The sequence below is a fragment of the Saccopteryx leptura genome, chromosome 5, assembly GCF_036850995.1.
Source record: "Saccopteryx leptura isolate mSacLep1 chromosome 5, mSacLep1_pri_phased_curated, whole genome shotgun sequence".
Taxonomy (NCBI): domain Eukaryota; kingdom Metazoa; phylum Chordata; class Mammalia; order Chiroptera; family Emballonuridae; genus Saccopteryx; species Saccopteryx leptura.
Genome location: NC_089507.1, coordinates 74402236 through 74420292, shown reverse-complemented (window position 1 = coordinate 74420292; position 18057 = coordinate 74402236). Strand labels below are relative to the sequence as shown.

Below are 18057 nucleotides of genomic sequence, written 5' to 3'. Positions count from 1 at the left end.
TTGCAAATATCTAAAGACAAATATACTGTTACCTTCTTGGACAAACAAAATGTCTTTAAAATCTTGTTTTAGTGGATGGTTACAGTTTCTATTTTTTAAGAAAATCATTTTTAGGGCAACAAATTTATCTAAATATTGGAAAAGTTTTCCTTTTAAAGAAATGAGTAATGTTGATTATTATTTTCTTGATCTCTATAAATCTCTGTTGAAAACTAGAAAGAAAAAAAATAAAAATTGAAAGATGCAACAAGATTTCAACTTCATAATAAAAACAAATTGATGTTTCTGCTTGTCGAAGGAGGGAGGGCTTTCCCATCAATTATGTTTGTAGAATTATCAGTAACACGGCATATGAGATTTCTATTTCCCACCTTCAAGCTACAGCGTAAAGAAATCTTTGGAAAGAGAACCTTCTATCTTCGGGAGGAAACCACAGATACAACCTAGACAGTTTCCACTTGTCTTTACCTTCTTTTATACGTAAAGGAGTAATTGGAATTTCACACATTATCTAAGATAGCATTGATAATCTTTTGTAATCTATGAAATTCAATACCAAATTTTCTTATTTGGAGAATTTGAAAATAAAATATTGTATGTCAAAGTGGAAAGTTCTGTTATACTTCTTCAATGCTGCTGCTTATGAAGAGATAAAATAATCTCTACAGTGTATATCCATACAGTCTCTCTCTCTCTCTCTCTCTCTCTCTCTCTCTCTCTCACACACACACACACACACACACACACCCCTGTTTATTTCACCTGTAAAATCTTGGGTTTTTTTATACCTTCCTTTTGTGTTTTACATAAGGGTCTTCTTTGGTCCTTCCTCAAATTTCAATAAGGCTTTAGAATTTTTACTTTCCTCTTTTTGAAAAAGAAAGTCATGGGTCCTGGCCGGTTGCTCAGTGGATAAAGTCTGGCATGTTCCATCCCCAGTCAGAGCACACATGAGAAGTGACCATCTTCTTCTTTTCCCCTCCTGCTCCCCTTTCTCTCTCTCTTCCGTTCTCGCAGTCAGTGGCTTGATTGGTTCGGTGTTGGCCCTGGTAACTCTGCTCCTCTCACTTAAAAAAAAAAAAAGAAGAAAATGGCATCATATTATTTAAGTATTTTGAAACCATTTAATAAAATTTTGCACTTTAAAATAAAAGTTGAAGTTGAATTTTTATAAGACATAGCAAAAATCTTATAATAGTGGATCACAGACACATTTTTTCTGTATTAAAGTTGTTCAAGGCAAGGATTAAGCTTATTTTATTATCATAGTTAAAACTATATTAATTAGAATGAATATATACAGAAAAGAAAAATACTAATCAATTCTTTCAGATAAGGAAATTTATGCTAAATTATTAACCATAGAACTTTTTCTTTTTGCTTGCAGTTTTAGGTATTAATTTTTAATTGAATCTATTTAGTGTTCCCAAGTACCAGCTTCAGTTTTATAGTAGTTCTAATTGGTTATTGGGTACTAATACCCTGAAGTTTCTGTCAAAACAATACAAAATATTTATTACTGAGAATGTTATTAGCACTATAATAATACAATAAAATACAAAAATACTTGCTAATTATTTTTTTGAGAGAAGGGGGGACAGACAGACAGGAAGGGAGAAAAATGAGAAGCATCAACTCATAGTTGCAGCACCTTAGTTGTTCATTGATTGCTTTCTCATATGTGCCTTGACTGGGGGGCTCCAGCAGAGGCAGTGACCTTGGGTTCAAGTTGCCAACCTCAGTGTTTCAAACTTGGTTCCTCAGTGTCCCAGGCCGATGCTCTATCCACTGCTCCACCACCAGCTCAGGCTTCAGTTTTTCTTAATGAACTAGTAGTGAGATAGGATAGATTCCGTTTCTATACATTCAAATAAGTTAAATCCTGATGCAACTCACAAATATGGAAAATATTGGTTTTACCTTACCAGTATTTCTCATGTCACAGATACACAATGGTCAAACCTATGGTTAGATAAGTATAGCAGAACAATCATATATATCTTTGACAATTTTTACAGATAAGTAAAATAAAAACAGAGCTCATTTATTGCTGTCTTTTCATAACCAAATGATGCCTCTACACATATTAGGGTCTTATTCCTTCTCAGTAGCCAGAATGAACCCTAAGCAGAATGAGAGTGGCTGGCACTTGCCATCTCTAGGCTGTACCCAGAAACTGTCTTTCCAACTGCTTACTAGTACTGATATTCTCTAAAGTCAGGATCATTTTGTTAAGTAATTGTCTCCTACCATAATGGAATCCAATCCCCTAGGACAAGTAATAAAAATCTGAATTAACTTTTTTGAGTCTGTGGTGGTCAGCTGAAATCAGTCATTTGGTTATCCAAAATTAAGAACCAGTAGACTTTTCACTGTTAAGAAAAAAAAAATCTAGAGCCAAGAAACGGACACAAACAGATCAGAGAGTAATTAATTGTTAACCTGAAGGATACGGGTACTTAAAAGGGTATGGAAAAGTATCAAGTAAAGAATACCCCTCATTCTCAACTTTTCTAATGTTAAAACGGCTGGGAAATTAGGGAAAGTTTTATACTAAACTTGAAAATGAAATCAGTATAAAAGCCCCTACTTAATACAGTCAGTTTACTTAGTGTAGCATATTTAGAGACATGAATTCAGGCTCATGTAAATATGAGTAACCAAGGGTTTGAAGTGAAAAGCATAAGACTACTGTTACCTAGAGCAACCTGAGTGCTCTGGACTTCATGGGACGCACAAAAGTCACGTTTATCTGAAGAGTGAAGAGTTATGAGCCTCATAGCATTGGTCCAGGAAAAGTTGAAATTACATGGGCCATTATTTGGGCCATGATGAAGCCTAACGTCACAATGTAGACAAGCATGAGCTAGGCTCCTGGATTATAAAAGTGACCTTGTTGCCACAGCTGACAGCCAAACGGCCTATTTTTCAGTATGTGGAAAATTTTGCTAGATTTATTTGACCAGTTTCATAATTGTTTTTGAAGAAGGGCAAGTCCATTACCAGTTGCTTTTGTCTCAGCCTAAAACAAGTAAAAAACCATCGTCATAACTTTTTAACTACTATTGCCTCAGAACCCATATAGTTTAGAAGTTTGGAAGAGAGATTGAGGGTTATCAGAGATGCATAATATTGAAAATATAAGCACAGTTTCTTTGCCTGCCCTATTTTTTCAATGTGCCTTTGCAATTCCTCCCATTATGAGGTATAATCTATGCTAGTTTTGTGATGTGGCTTATTCAAAAAATGTCAGGAAAATCATGTTATTCCATCTGAGAGACTAAACACAAGAGGCCTTGCACTATTCTGTTCTCTTTTGAAAACCTGCCTTCATTATGTTAAGAAGCATGAGCAAGATTCTGGAGAAGGGAAGTGACTCTGCCACCACAGCTGATCAAAAAAAAAATAGTATAATTTTGATTCACTCACACCAGACTTGCTTTTGTTGTGTTGGCCTTTGTCATGTTTTAAATTAATAATCTAAAGGAAAAGAGATTAGTGCCCCTGACTAAATAGTTATGCATGTTTTAAAAGTTCTTACAGCACACCAGTGTACTGTGGCACACAGGTTGAAAATCTCTGTCTTAGCAGATGCAAATAAATACATTTACCTATTCATTTACTACTGGGCATCTGAGTTTGCTGCAGTTTCATTTTAGTCAGAGTTCTGACCTCTGCACAGTTTGGAGATTTCAAGTCTCAGTACCAGAAAAGAGGGATATGTCTGTGTGGAGAGTCAGCACAGGACCTTAGAAGAAGGGTGAACCTTTACACACTCTGAGAGAACACCTGTTTCTGGGTTAAGCAGTGCTGGGCAATGTTGGAATCTCAAAGTAGATGAAATATGGAAATCACACAGCATATCAGGTTTAATGAAACCCCCAAAATATCATGCCTTAGGGGTAACTATCATTTATAAAGAAAAGCAATTCCTAGGACTAATTTTACAAACTCAGAACCATCTAAAAGGTCAGGCCCCATTTGCTCTTTTTAAGTAGGATTATAGCAGTTATGTTAAACTGTTCCACCAGATTTGTTTTGATATTCGTGCAACAGATAACATTTCAATTATTCATATTGAAAGGAATAGATCTCAAGGAGCTGTGTTAAAATGAGAGGTAGAGGGAGGCAGAGGGAGAGAGAGAGAATAGAGCAAAATTCAAATAAATAATGAAGTACAATGTAAAAAAGAATATTCTAGACCAGTGTTTTTCTATAATCTTCTTACAACATTAGGGTAGTGAACGTGAACTAGCACAAAGTTTCTGGTTGGCACCAGTCTGCAGAATGGCAGTTGGAAAACACTGCTCTGGCCTGACCTGATGGTGGTGTTGTGGATAGAGTGTTGGCATTGGACACTGAGGACCCAGATTCAAAACCCAATATCACTCACTGGCTTAAGCGCAGGCTCACCAGCTTGAGAGCAAGGTCACCGGCTTGAGCGTGGGATCATAGATATGACCCCATAGTCACTGGCTTGAGCCCAAGGTTGCTGGCTTAGCTAGGGGTCACTGGCTTGGCTGGAAGCCCCTGGTCAAGGCACAGATGATAAAGCCATCAATGAACAACTTAGGTGCCACTACTATGAGTTGATGCTTTTCATCTCTCTCCCTTTCTGTCTGTTCCTCAATCTCTATCTCTCTCTCTAACTAAAAACAAACAAACAACAAAGCAAAACAAAATACTGCTGTGGACCAATCTTGGAATTATTATTATTTTTGTTTAAAAAAAGCATGCAAAGTAATAAAATAAGCAGAGGTGAGTTATGGAGTCATACTCACTTTTGTTCTTTGCAAATTCTCACATCTCTAATTCCTTATGAAATAACCTCAACTATTCAGTTTATAATTTTCTCTCTCTCTGAGCATAAAAATTACTTTATATAATTCTGTAGTAAGGGATAAATTGCCTCTCCACATTAATAGCAAATTATATATCTTTTCATTTGCACTGGTGTTTTCCCGTCTAAGTTGATAGAATGAAACGATTCAATCGTGAAAGGAGGACTCTGAGCTTAACCTCCATTTTCCCTTACTTGCTCTATGACCCTGGCAATTTACTTAATTTTTGTTTTTCAGTCCCCTCATCTGCAACATAGAGATAATGCTGATAAATTTGCTTTCCTCACTGCATAACTGTGAGGATTGAGATAAAGAAAGTTCAGAAGTCTGTATGAATGTTCAGTAAATGTTAGCTATTATCACTTATTTTCCCTCCATAGGCTTTAAGTTCTTTGAAAATAAAAATCACCTCTTAGACTTTTGATTCTGCAGGGAACTACATAACTGTATTCCATAAATACCTGATTGATCAACTAAAAATATTTTTTTATTATCCAAATCTGCAAAGAGTAACATATGCAAAAAAATAATACATCAGATCTGTCATTTATGTGAGGTGAATATTGTATTTAAAAATCAGATAAAGCAATATTTGTGAAGATGTAATTGAAAATAATTCAGTCAATCATGATTTTAACCAATCTCCTACAGAAATATTATATTGTCTGTTATATGAAATATATGCAATCAAATTTGACCTGTTTTTAGAAAAAAATTCCTAGCGTGCGGAGGACCGGGGTTCGATTCCCGGCCAGGGCACACAGGAGAAGCGCCCATTTGCTTCTCCACCCCTCCGCCGCGCCTTCCTCTCTGTCTCTCTCTTCCCCTCCCGCAGCCAAGGCTCCATTGGAGCAAAGATGGCCCGGGCGCTGGGGATGGCTCCGTGGCCTCTGCCTCAGGCGCTAGAGTGGCTCTGGTCGCAACATGGCGACGCCCAGGATGGGCAGAGCATCGCCCCCTGGTGGGCAGAGCGTCACCCCTGGTGGGCGTGCCGGGTGAATCCCGGTCGGGCTCATGTGGGAGCCTGTCTGTCTCTCCCTGTTTCCAGCTTCAGAAAAATGCAAAAAAAAAAAAAAAAAGTGAATAGAAAAAAATTTACATAAATAAATATATATTTTTTAATATTTTATTTATTGATTTTTTTTAGGTAGAGGAGAGAGAGAGAAAGAGAGAGAGAGACAAGGGAGGAATTGGAAACATCAACTTTCCCATATGTGCCTTGACTGGGCAAGCCCAGGGCCTTAAACTGGCCTTCTCAGCATTCCAAGTCAATGTTTTATCCACTGCGCCACCACAGGTCAGGCAGTTAATATATTTTTTAAAACTCATAGACACAGACATGAGTGTGGTGATTACCTGGGGGTGGAGGCTGGGGGGAGGTAGAAAAGGATAAAGGGGAGATAAATGTTGAAAGAAGATAACTAAACTATGGGCGATGAACACACAATACAATATACAGATGGTATATTATAGAATTGTACACTTGAAACCTATTTAATCAACCAAGAAATTTAATAAAAACATATTGAAAAATTTATAACAAAAATTAAAAATGAAAGTAAAATAACTTAAGCCATCAAATTGTCCTTCAAATTAAAAAATATATATTTGCTAAAGCTAATATTTATATATTCAATTTTTCTGTTTAGCTTTGCTTTTTGTTGCCTTTATATTATTCAATTTTGAAAAAAAATCTCTTTTACTGAAACCTCTCGATGCAATTATATATTTTTTCTTTTCACTGCCAAGAATCCACATGTATGATATCGACTACTTCACTATTCACTCTCTACTTAATCTTTTGTAGTCTAACTTTTGTCTCCCAGAAACTATCAAAAATCCATTCTGAAGAGTATCTAGGTTTTTCTTTCTTTCTTTTTTGTGTGTGACAGAGATAGAGAGAGGGACAGATAGGGACAGACAGACAGGGAGAGAGATAAGAAGCATCAATTCTTTGTTGCGGTACCTTACTTTTTCATTGATTGCTTTCTCATATATGCCTTGACTGGGGAAGGCTCCAGCAGAGCGAGTGATCCCTTGCTCAAGCCAGCGACTAGGGGTCATGTCTATGATCCAACACTCAAGCCAGTGACCCTGCGCTCAAGCTGGCAACCACGTGGTTTCAAACCTGGATGCTCTGCACCCTAGTCTGATGCTCTATCCATTGCACCACTGCCTGGTAAAGGCATTTGAAGTAATTTTTGTAGCAGTGTTTCTTTGACTTTCACATGCCTCAGAATAAGTTGGTTTAATTGAAAACTCTGATTTATGAAACACTAACCCCGGAAATTCTGATTAACTGGTATTCAGTAATCTAAAATCTTCACTATATTCCAAAATACTTTTGAAGCATTGAGTTCTGATCACTGAAGAGACACCACATTAAGGGAATTGAATAAAGAAGAAGGAAAATGAGAACTTTTCTATCTCAAAAAATTCTATCCTCTTAGCTTCTTTGATGCTATTATTTTTGTTCTTTTGTTTGCAGTATCCTCCTCTGACTACTTGGTTGTAGAAGACTAGACCTCAATATCCCCATATACATTTTATTTGGGTACTTTTTATATCCACATATTGAATTATAATATTAATACAGAGATTTTCAAAATCTGTATCTCCTGTCTATTTCTCCCAAACTCATCCTTATTTTGAAGTGTCCATTGGGTACTTCACATTCCAAGTTAATTAAACTAGTTAATTTCTGATAATGGTACTAGATTTTACTTTCTCTTTTTTTTTCTTCTTAGTTTTTCATCTTTGGGTACCAAATACATTCACTATCCTGTCAAAATATTACTACCCAGCTTTAAATAGGTTTTATTTGATCTAGGATGCGTGAGATTAAGAAAATGCAGAGCTCCGAGATCACATAGTTTTAAAGGGACATGGTCAACAATGGAAAGAAATCTGAAATTAAGGAGGAAAGATATATTCAAAAAAACAAGAGTTTTTCTTTTCTTTTTTTTAGCATTTGAAACAATAGTGATTTGGGGTATTTGGGGTCCAAATCTCTAAAAAGAATTGAAGACATTAAGAATCTGTTATTATTGGCAAGAAAATATAAAATATATACTTATATTAAAGTTGGACAAAGATTCCACTTTTAGAACTATAATATAGATTTTATCAAAATGAGGAAGGAAACGTTTATTTATCCAAACTATAATTTATTCAATAAAAGTGAGTCTGTTGTGGAATAATGGATTGGAGGTTGAAGGAAGAAAGGGTAAGAATACTAAAGTTTAGAAAAGATATTCAGGGAAGGTTTCTCTGATGAGTATTTGAGCTGAGATATGATTGGCAAAAAGTTTCTAACTGGGAGTCATAGGACAACCTGAGAAAAAGAATCTTTGATGCAAAGGGACAAAGGTATTACTGAGTGGAAGGATACTGGCCAAATTCAGATTTGAGAATAAGAGGACTCTAAACGAGGCTGCTGTGGTTGGAGCTTAATGAATAATGGCACAGCACAGGTAGTGAGTGAAGTCAAAGAGGTACTTGGAAGGCAGCTTATGTAGGTCTTCACAGGCTACATTAGGTTTTAGGATTTTATTCTAAATACAATGTAAAGATGTAAAAAAATTAAACAGAAATGTAAAAATTATATTTCTAAAAGATAACTGTGGATTCTACATGGAAAATAAACTAGAAATAGAAAAGATGCAAGTAGAACAAAAAATTATTGTAAAAGTCTAGGGGACTTCTTGGATGATATCAGTGGAGATAAAGAAAAGTGGATATATAGAGTATATATTTGGACGTAAAATCTGATAAGATATAATAGATTGGCTTTGGGAAGGGTTCAGAGGGAAATTAAGGAAGAGTTTCGCACTTGACTGAATGAAGTAGAAACGTTTATAGAGAGAAAAATTTCAAAAGAAATAAATACTTCTGTTCCGTCTCTGTTGAGTTAGAGGAGCCTAATAAACAGTCAAGTACAGATGTCATAGAAGAGGTGAGATCTATAAGTCTGGAATAAAGTGGAGAGATACAGACTAGAGAAATATTTAAATGTCATAATTATTTAGAGGCCTATCAAGGGGAGTCTAGCCAACATTTGATTTGGGGTGATGAACACATAATATAATATACAGATGATATGTTATAGAATTATATACCTGAAACATATATAATTTTATTTACCAATGTCACCCTAAATAAATTCAATTAAAGCAAGCAAGAAAAAAAGAAGATGTAGACAAGTAGGCACAGAGAGTTAGGTCAGTGGTGTTGCATCAACGAAGTGAAAAATTAGTTTGGGAAAAAGAGTAGTTTATTGTTTCAAAAACTGTGTTTAGTTCCAGTAAGGTACAAACCTTTGATAAAAAATAAAATGTTGAGATTGCAGGTGATGACATAAGAAGATTCCAGGGACATAAAAACAAGACTAAGAGACATGGACAAGAGTGTGGTGGTTACCGGGAATGGGGGGCGTAGAAAGGAGGAGAGGGAGTGGGTGGGAGGAGGGGGAGGGGCACAAAGAAAACCAGATAGAAGGTGATGGAAACAATTGGACTTTAGGTGATGGGCATGCAACATAATTAAATGTCAAAATAACCTGGATATGTTTTCTCTGAACATATGTACCCTGATTTATTAATGCCACACCATTAAAATTAATTTAAAAAATTAAAAAAGAACTCTATTAATATTTAAGTCACATTAAATCTAAAAATATGATTTTGCTTTGTTATTTTTCCCTAAAAGATATGTATGCCCACCCATACAGCAAAGATTGCAAAGCAGAAAAAGAAAAGAAATAATAAACCTTGATCTCAAAAAAAAAAAGATTCCAGTTAAGAAAGTTGCATAACTATAGGGCAAGAATGTACTACAGTGCATAACTATATATTAATAATTGTAATTAACAATCTTCCCTTGTAGTCAAGCTCTTATGCCTTGAATATTGGTCTCCCTGTCTGCAATCTCTTTTGTTCGTACAACTCCTAGGCAAATATTTCTAAACCATGATTTCCCAGCTTAAATGATTTTTCTTTAATAAATATGTTCTGTATTTGTGTTTCAATCTACAAAATAGCTCCAAGATACCACTTCAACTTAATTTCTCAGTTCTTTATGTCTTTGTTTCTAGCAATATAATTCTATTTTTGCCTCTTACGCATATCTTACAACTATTTGGAAGTAAATATGTTTTTGAAAGTAGCAAAGTGTTTGACAACATGGTTTCTGGAGCTGGCCACCATAAAAAGTGAAAGTGAAGGAATGTTATAGAGAAGCAAGAAAAGATAATAATATAGAGAGATCATGAACAATTAAGGGGATGGAAGAACAAGAGAACAGAAGAAGAAAATGCAAGTGAAAATATGGAAATTGTTAGATAAAGGTTGCACAGGGCACATGGAAGTATAGAAAATAATACTCATCTGATGGCATACCAAAATAAACCCCATCATTGGCAGAACTAAGATATAAAAAACAAGGTTAGTTAGTACAGAAAAATGTTTATCAAACTTCTAGGTTATGGAGAATATCTCACACTTAAATGTCCTCAAATAAAGAACACAAAGGGAAAAAAACAACTGTCATATAAACATATTTCTACATACTTAGTTTTACTTACAGTCAGATAGAATAAAAATGAAAACTTTAGTTTTCACCTAGAAAATTCTCAAAGTTATAACATATATAACACGTGGAAGGTATAAGAAATTATGAAACAACAATTACAAGTAACTGTTATTAGTGGACACATACCAGATACTGTTTAAGGTCAAAGTTATATTTTGCTAATAAGGCATAAAATAGTATTTGGTGTGGCTCTCTTAAAAAAATATTTTAGCAAAACATGTTAAGACAAAATTACAATAAACTTTGAACCACTAATATTTCTTGGAATCATTTCTAACATAAAGTCCCAAGTACAGAAAATAGTTTTTGATAACAACTAACATACTTATACTTGTAATATGCCATGTACTTCTCTAAGGGCTTTATGCACCTTATTGATACATTATTCACTGATTTCTTATAACAGATCTCTGAAGTAGATGTTCTTCTTATTTTGCTAATGACATAACTGAGACATATAGAACTTAATGATGTGCTTAGTCATATAATTAGCAAAAGCCAAAGGCTTAAATTTGATTCTAGGAAGTTGCACTTTCTTAACCACAACAATGAATAGACTCCTGCATGTGCCCGACGACTGGGATCCACCCGGCATACCCACCAGGGGGCGATGCTCTGCCCCTCTGGGGTGTCGCTCTGTTGCATCCAGAGACATTCTAGCGCCTGAGGCAGAGGCCACAGAGCCATCCTCAGTGCCCGGGCAAACGCTGCTCCAATGGAGCCTTGGCTGCGGGAGGGGAAGAGAGGGACAGAGAGGAAGGAGAGGGGGAGGGGTGGAGAAGCAGATAGGTGCTTTGAACCTGGGACTCCTGCACACCAGGCCAATGCTCTACCACTGAGCCAACCGGCCAGGGCCTGGGTTGCATATCTTTGTCTTACCATTTTGTCTGTGTATTAGGTAGTGCTCTCTGACTTTGAAATTTGTCATGGTATCTTTATGAGGAAGATAAGTTTTGTGGTAATGACCTCCAGGCAACCTGATTTCTTTGCTCTAGGCATGATTCTTAAGGGTAGTATTAACCCTCTTATTGTACATGAGCATTCAATGCAGTTGGCTGTTTTGTGGGTGTGGTTACCCCTTCAGTCTGGCTGGCTCTAAGGGTCAACCTTGATCATGTGTATTAGACACTGTGCAGTGTCTGTCCTAAAGGGTGTATTTATTCTCCACAGTGTCTGGTGCCTGCTAGACTCCTCCTTTGGACATGCAGCTTGTGTCACTAGTTGAGTGTAGCTCTGGTGCCGTTTGCTACCCAGTAGTGGTTGTGTTGGTTCTGGGTCTTCTTAAATTGGTGACAGTCATTGTTTGTAACTTACTATGGGCTACCTGTCTGAAGCTACTGCTCTGTTCACTGTTTGTGTCTGCATTTTCTATGCCTGGGTGGTGTTGGAGGGGCCAACCTGTGTGTAAGGATAAGATTTATCCTGCTTAGAGGTGACAGCCACTCATAAATGCCCCTAGCTCATTAAGTTTTGCCTCTACTTTTCAGCTGCTCTACCTCCTCTTGCATCCTGGTCTTCTCACAAAGGCTTCTGTAGAAACACTATAGTGTGGGCTCAGACTGGCCTCACCGCACCTACCTTTAATGACTGCAAGCTTGGTGGGTTAGGACAGTTGAGTTTGGGAATACAATGTTAACGGGACCCCCTACTTCAGGGGTCTCTTGGTCAGAAGCTCAATATGGCAAAAATGGTCCTTACTCCAGAGCCTAATCCTTCAGACACTGCTGGATACTCCAATTCTATTTCTCCCCAATGAGATGAATAGCTGATTCAGACTGTGTGGGAGCAACAGTCCTCTTTGCTGAAGTTCTTTTAGCTGATGAGCCCCTGGTCTCAGGGAGGAAGATTGAGAAAGTTGTCCTCTAGGACTGACTATGACTCCTATAAAGTGGCTAAACCCTTTGACCCAGTCCAACAATAGTTTGCAGGTACCCACACTTTAAATGTCCATGTTCCACCCTCTCTTCTTTCCCCTGTGGAGTCTATTCCAGTGGGGCAGGATATCCAGCACCCAGGCCGGCTCGAGCTGCTGTGCTGGTGCTGATCACAGGGAGCAGAAGTCGCCTCAGCTGGGCTCGCTGTGATGAGCAACCCCTTAGGACATGCTGTCAGTAAGGGTCGTTTGTTCCTTAACCAAAGCTTTTCATAGCTGGCTACAAAATGTGCCAGCCCTGGGCTTCCCTGGAGAAAACCCAGTGCAGACCAGTGGAAGACACTGCCCATGTCTGGCCCTGAGCAATAGCTGCTTTTTGTCTGTAGCGGCGGCGTGGGCTGTGCTACGGCTGGAGGTGGGTTCCTGCTGCAGAGCAGACCACCTGTTCTAAAATAGAGCCAATTCTTTTCATGGAGTTCCTTAATAAACTTTTTTTTGTGACAGAGACAGAGAAAGTTATAGAGAGGGACAGATAGAGACAGACAGACAGAAAAGGAGAGAGATCAGAGGCATCAACTCATAGTTGTGGCACTTTAGTTGTTCATTGATTGCTTTCTCATATGTGCCTTGACCAGAGGGCTACAGCAGACCAAATGGCCACTTGCTCAAAAAAGCAATCTTGGGTTCAAGCTGTTGAGCTTTGCTTAATCCAGATGAACCTGCACTCAAGCTGGCAACCTTGGCATCTCCAACCTGGGTCCTCCGCGTCCCAGTCTGACACTCTATCCATTGCACCACTGCCTGGTCAGGCCTTTAATGAACTTTTAAAGATTAAACATTATCAATACAAAATCTAGGCAACAAAAAAGTACTTATGTAATTTTAGGTATAAAAGGTATCTTACTATCAAACTCTCAATCTTTCCCTCCATATACCTCTGCATAGAAAAAAATAGAAAACAGAGAGAATGTAATAATGTTAAAATGTTATTGTTTAGCATGTTGCCACTCTTTGCTATGACTACAAGTAAATTATTTAGCATTTCTATATTTTCTTTATATAACCTATGTTAGTTTACTATATACAAACAGTAATTTAAAATACAACAAAATTACATGAGGGCTTTTTACTTTATTTTTACCACTTAAAATTACAATTGGAAATGTAAAATATGTGAGCAGAAAATTAAAAAGTAAATTAAGATTAAATTATGTCCTTTAAAAATATATATAGCTGTAACCAGTGAAGGGGACCATACTGACACTCTTCGGAGCTTAAAGTAGCCTATGAGTAAATACATGCACAGAAATCAATTAATGTAGGCATAATATATTTTCATGGCTACCTTTGAAGGCACCGTCAATGATCATTTATGTTTTGGAGTAATGCGGGTGAGTTATAATTGTATTGAATTGAATTCATATGCTCTAAAAAAAACATTTTCACACATAAAAATTTGAGTCAAAGATCTAGTTCAATATTCAAGTGAACTAGAAAATATTTGGGAGGCCATTTATGTCAATCAGCATTCTGAGTAAACGTATAAAATTATTGACTTTAAGGAAGCTCAAACAGCACCTTCACCTTATCTATCCAGCTGAAGTATAGCCATTTAATAAGGCAATAATATCAATTAAAATTCTAAACACTTAAGCAGAAATTATATTCCCCTATTTCTATTCTTTGTTTCTAAGAAATAACTCAGTATGTAAGTTTGATCTATCCTTGACATACATTGTGGATCTCAGCAAATCACTTAATATTTCCAGGTTATAGTTTGCCTATATTCATCTATAAAATATACACTCTGAGCAGATGATCTATAGGACCATTTCCTACTTAATTCTTAGAATCTCTGAAAATTTAAGCTTCTTGAACAGCATACTATACTATAAAGTTTTATTATTTATAGAAAACATCATATGAACATCTACATAGAAACAACTTGCTGACCAAATCACGTTGGTTACTGTTTTGTCCCCTGAAATTACTATGACAGAACTAACAAGAATCACTACACAAATTAAGTGAATAACAAAATAAGAGAAACTGAAAAAAATTAACATTAAAGTAGTGCTGCGTGATAATCAATGTTTAATGGATTTTTTTCTTTACTCTACCAATATTACAAAATACCATTTCAATAAACAGTTTAAAGCACATACCCATGCCCAGTAGAGCCAATGAAAAAAATCTACTTGAACGATTAAAGGCAAACAAATAAGATTTTTTTAAACAGAAATATTTTTTTAAGGTGTAGAGTTATTTACCTGTCACAGTTGTGCAATTCTTGACATTTTAAAATTTTAAAATATATAACTTACAATGTAAGTAAAGATAAGAAAAAAGAAAATTACATTAAATAGAGTTAGCACAGTATCATTCTATCCCTTATTCATATGTACAATGATTAAGAAGAGAAACAGTAGGCCCTGGCCGGTTAGCTCAGCTGTAGAGCATCGGCCTGGCGTGCAGGAGTCCCGGGTTCGATTCCCAGCCAGGGCACACAGGAGAAGCGCCCATCTGCTTCTCCACCCCTCCCCCTCTCCTTCCTCTCTGTCTCTCTTCCCCTCCCGCAGCCGAGGCTCCATTGGAGCCAAGATTGCCCGGGCGCTGAGGATGGCTCTGTGGCCTCTGCCTCAGGCGCTAGAATGGCTCTGGATGCAACAGAGTGACGCCCCAGAGGGGCAGAGCATCGCCCACTGGTGGGCATGCCGGGTGGATCCCAGTCGGGTGCACGCGGGAGTCTGTCTGAATGCCTCCCCGTTTCCAGCTTCGGAAAAATGAAAAAAAAAAAAAGAAAAAAAGAAGAGAAACAGTAGCCAAAGCACTGATTGAATGCTCTATACTACAGAGGCAGGTGCTAAAATATTAACGTATACCACTCAGGGGCATAAATAAGTATTGTGTTAATAATCTGCTTACCCTAATAAAATGCATATAAACTCTGTCTACCATTATTAATCCCTCTCCTCCTTTTTTGTCCTTTTCCACTGAATGACCTTCATATTAACTGCAGAGGGAAAATAAATTTTAATCAAGTACATAATATATTTAAAAAACATATTTCAATTCTGTCATCAAAAAACCAACTCAAAGGGAATTGAAAAGGCAGTTAAGTTATAGTATGTTTTATATCTCACAATGGCAGAAGTAAATTGGAGGATCAATGACTTTATAATTGTAGATATTTGATAGTACATTTATGATGATTTCCCTCTGTTTCTGTCTATATGGAAATTTGATGATTATATAATTAAGAAATTAGAACAGAAATGAGAAAATTTTTTTCTCTGAGCATAATTGCTATGCAAAATATGCTGTAGTAAAATTTAAACTTTGATAATGATTTCAGAAAAACGGCTGATTACATAGATGTTCACAATTAGTTCTTTTGGAAAATCAATATACTGATTAATCTTTATTTTGTAGATGAAAAAAAAATGGTGCCCAATAAGCTGGTAGACTGCTGCTAAGAAATTTAGTATTTGTGAATTTGAAAAAAGTTGTAAAATCATGACTTTCATCCATAAACAAAACGAATTGGTGTTAGGTAAATAAAATATTAAATTTTCTTGATCTGAGATCAAGTATACCAGAAAAGGAAAGTGTATGTTATCCATAAAATATCTAGTTCTAAGTTATAATTTAAAGACAGTTTTATTTTGCCCACATATATTTAGAATTCATTATGATATTAAATTTCTACTTTGGGATTGTAAAAGCTGGGAAGAATTCTTGATTAGAAAAAGCATGAATAAACCATATTATAGATTTATTTTCAGAATATGAATGATATATTTGACAGGTAAATACATTTAAAGTATAACGTTCTGTTAAAGATAATTTATTTCTTTTTCTTGGAAATACAACTGCACTGTCTCAGTTAAGTCGGGTCCTGGCAGCAGCTGAGTGGCTCTCTCCTTCTCAGGCTCTTGCTGTCTCCCTTGCGCTCCGGGAAGCCTGGGCCCTTGCTGCGGCTGTCTCTAATAGAGTCATGAAAGTGTTCAACGGCATGAAGGTCTGTAAGGCTTCCACACTGGGCCCTTGCTGCGGCTGTCTCTAATAGAGTCATGAAAGTGCTCAACGGCATGAAGGTCTGTAAGGCTTCCACACTGGAGGTGGGAAAAAGGCAAGAAGGCAGTTTTCTTCTGCCTGAGTGAGGACAAGAAGATCGTTCTGGAGGAGGGCATACTCTAGTTTCTCTCCAGATTATATAAATCTTTCCCCTTTTAGTAGAGGGGGTCAAGAAGGTCCTGGTAGGTGATGTGGACAGGCTGTAGATGACCCTTAGGCCATTTTTGTCAAGATACTGCCGGACAACAACTGCCACTAAACCCTGTGTGATGCAACCTATGAAAACAAGGAGGGTAAGAAAGAGGACCTGGTGTTTGTCTTCTGGGTCCGAGTCTGCACCCCTTAAGAGCATAATGACCTATGAGATCAAGCACAAACTGCAAGCAAACTGCTTCAAGGAGGTCAAGGACCACAGCACTCTGGCAGAAAATCTGGGAGCAGGTCATTTCCCTGGAGGGCAAGCTTTTGTGAACCCTCTCCCAGTGCCCTGCCCGGGGCATGGGGCAGCTCCAGACCTGCCTATGGGGGTTGCAGGCTGCTCCCTTCCTTTCAGATGGAAAGGATTGAGGGGATCCCAGAAGAGGGAGGGCAATCCCTTCATCCAGTTGCCAAACTGCCACCGCACCCCTAGACCTTCTTCCTCTCCCAATTGTTGTCGAATCTGGCCCTCCCAAACCAGGTTTGATCTTCTGATTTTTGTAGGGGTTGATGTAGATCAAGTCCCTTTCAGGTAATTTCGTCTGCAGGGTGCTATATATTGTTTTAATACACCTCAACTTTCCACCTGTTTTTCCTCTTTCCCAAGCTGTCAACTTTTAACTGTAATACTGATTCTCTGATTCTGTGTTTGTCTGTTTGATTCTGTGTATAAATATAATGTTGTGGATATGACTCCTCCACATGCTACCTGGTTCCCTTCTCCTCTTCCACCTGGTGGTGGACATTCATGGGAGCAGGACCAGTAGAGGACCTGGACTATCTCAACAAGCTTCCCCTACCCTCAATACCATAGCTGCATAGCTTCCATACTAGTGCATATGTCTCATAATACTCAAAATTAGTGTTTCACTGCAGAAAAAAAGATTTTTAAGAGGATTTTATGCCTTAAAATCCACAAATAAAAAAATAATGTGAACCCTTAAATATTTTTAAACCAAATCACTTTCTAATATGCTTCCTGAAAATAAAAATGATTGACTTCTAAAGTGGTAACCGAGAGTTGAATTTGGAGTGATGTTATGTAATATTTGAAGAAATACCTCTTGTGACAGTTTACCAGGATTGAAAACCTAGCTGTTACAAAAGTAATAAACTAATGCTTTCCAGTTTGTGAAGTTAAATTTAAAAAGCTGCTTTTGAAAGTCCTAACATCTGGCCTTGGCCAGCTGGCTCAGTGGTAGAGTGTCGGCCTGGTGTGTGGGTGTACTGGTCAGATCAGAGTGCACAGGAGAAGTGCCTGTTGCAGCGACAGTGAATTACTCAGAGATCAAATAGAATGCTCTGATGGGCCGAGGGGAGGCAACAGCTCCAATCAGCAGACCGAAGGACTGAAACCCCATTACCAGTCTTACTCAGATATTTATTAACCAATACAAATAACTCAAGGAAGCAGACAGCAGAAGTTTTCAGGGGGTAAAAGTAAAGGACAAGAAATGTGCTGACTTCTAATCTCTGTTT

At 37.3% G+C, this 18057-nt stretch overlaps 1 pseudogene; it reads left to right on the top strand.

The window, feature by feature from the left end:
• LOC136406513 (cofilin-1-like) overlaps positions 1–16851 on the top strand; it is a 35268-nt pseudogene extending 18417 nt beyond the window's left edge.
• Positions 16852–18057: the final 1206 nt, after the last annotated feature.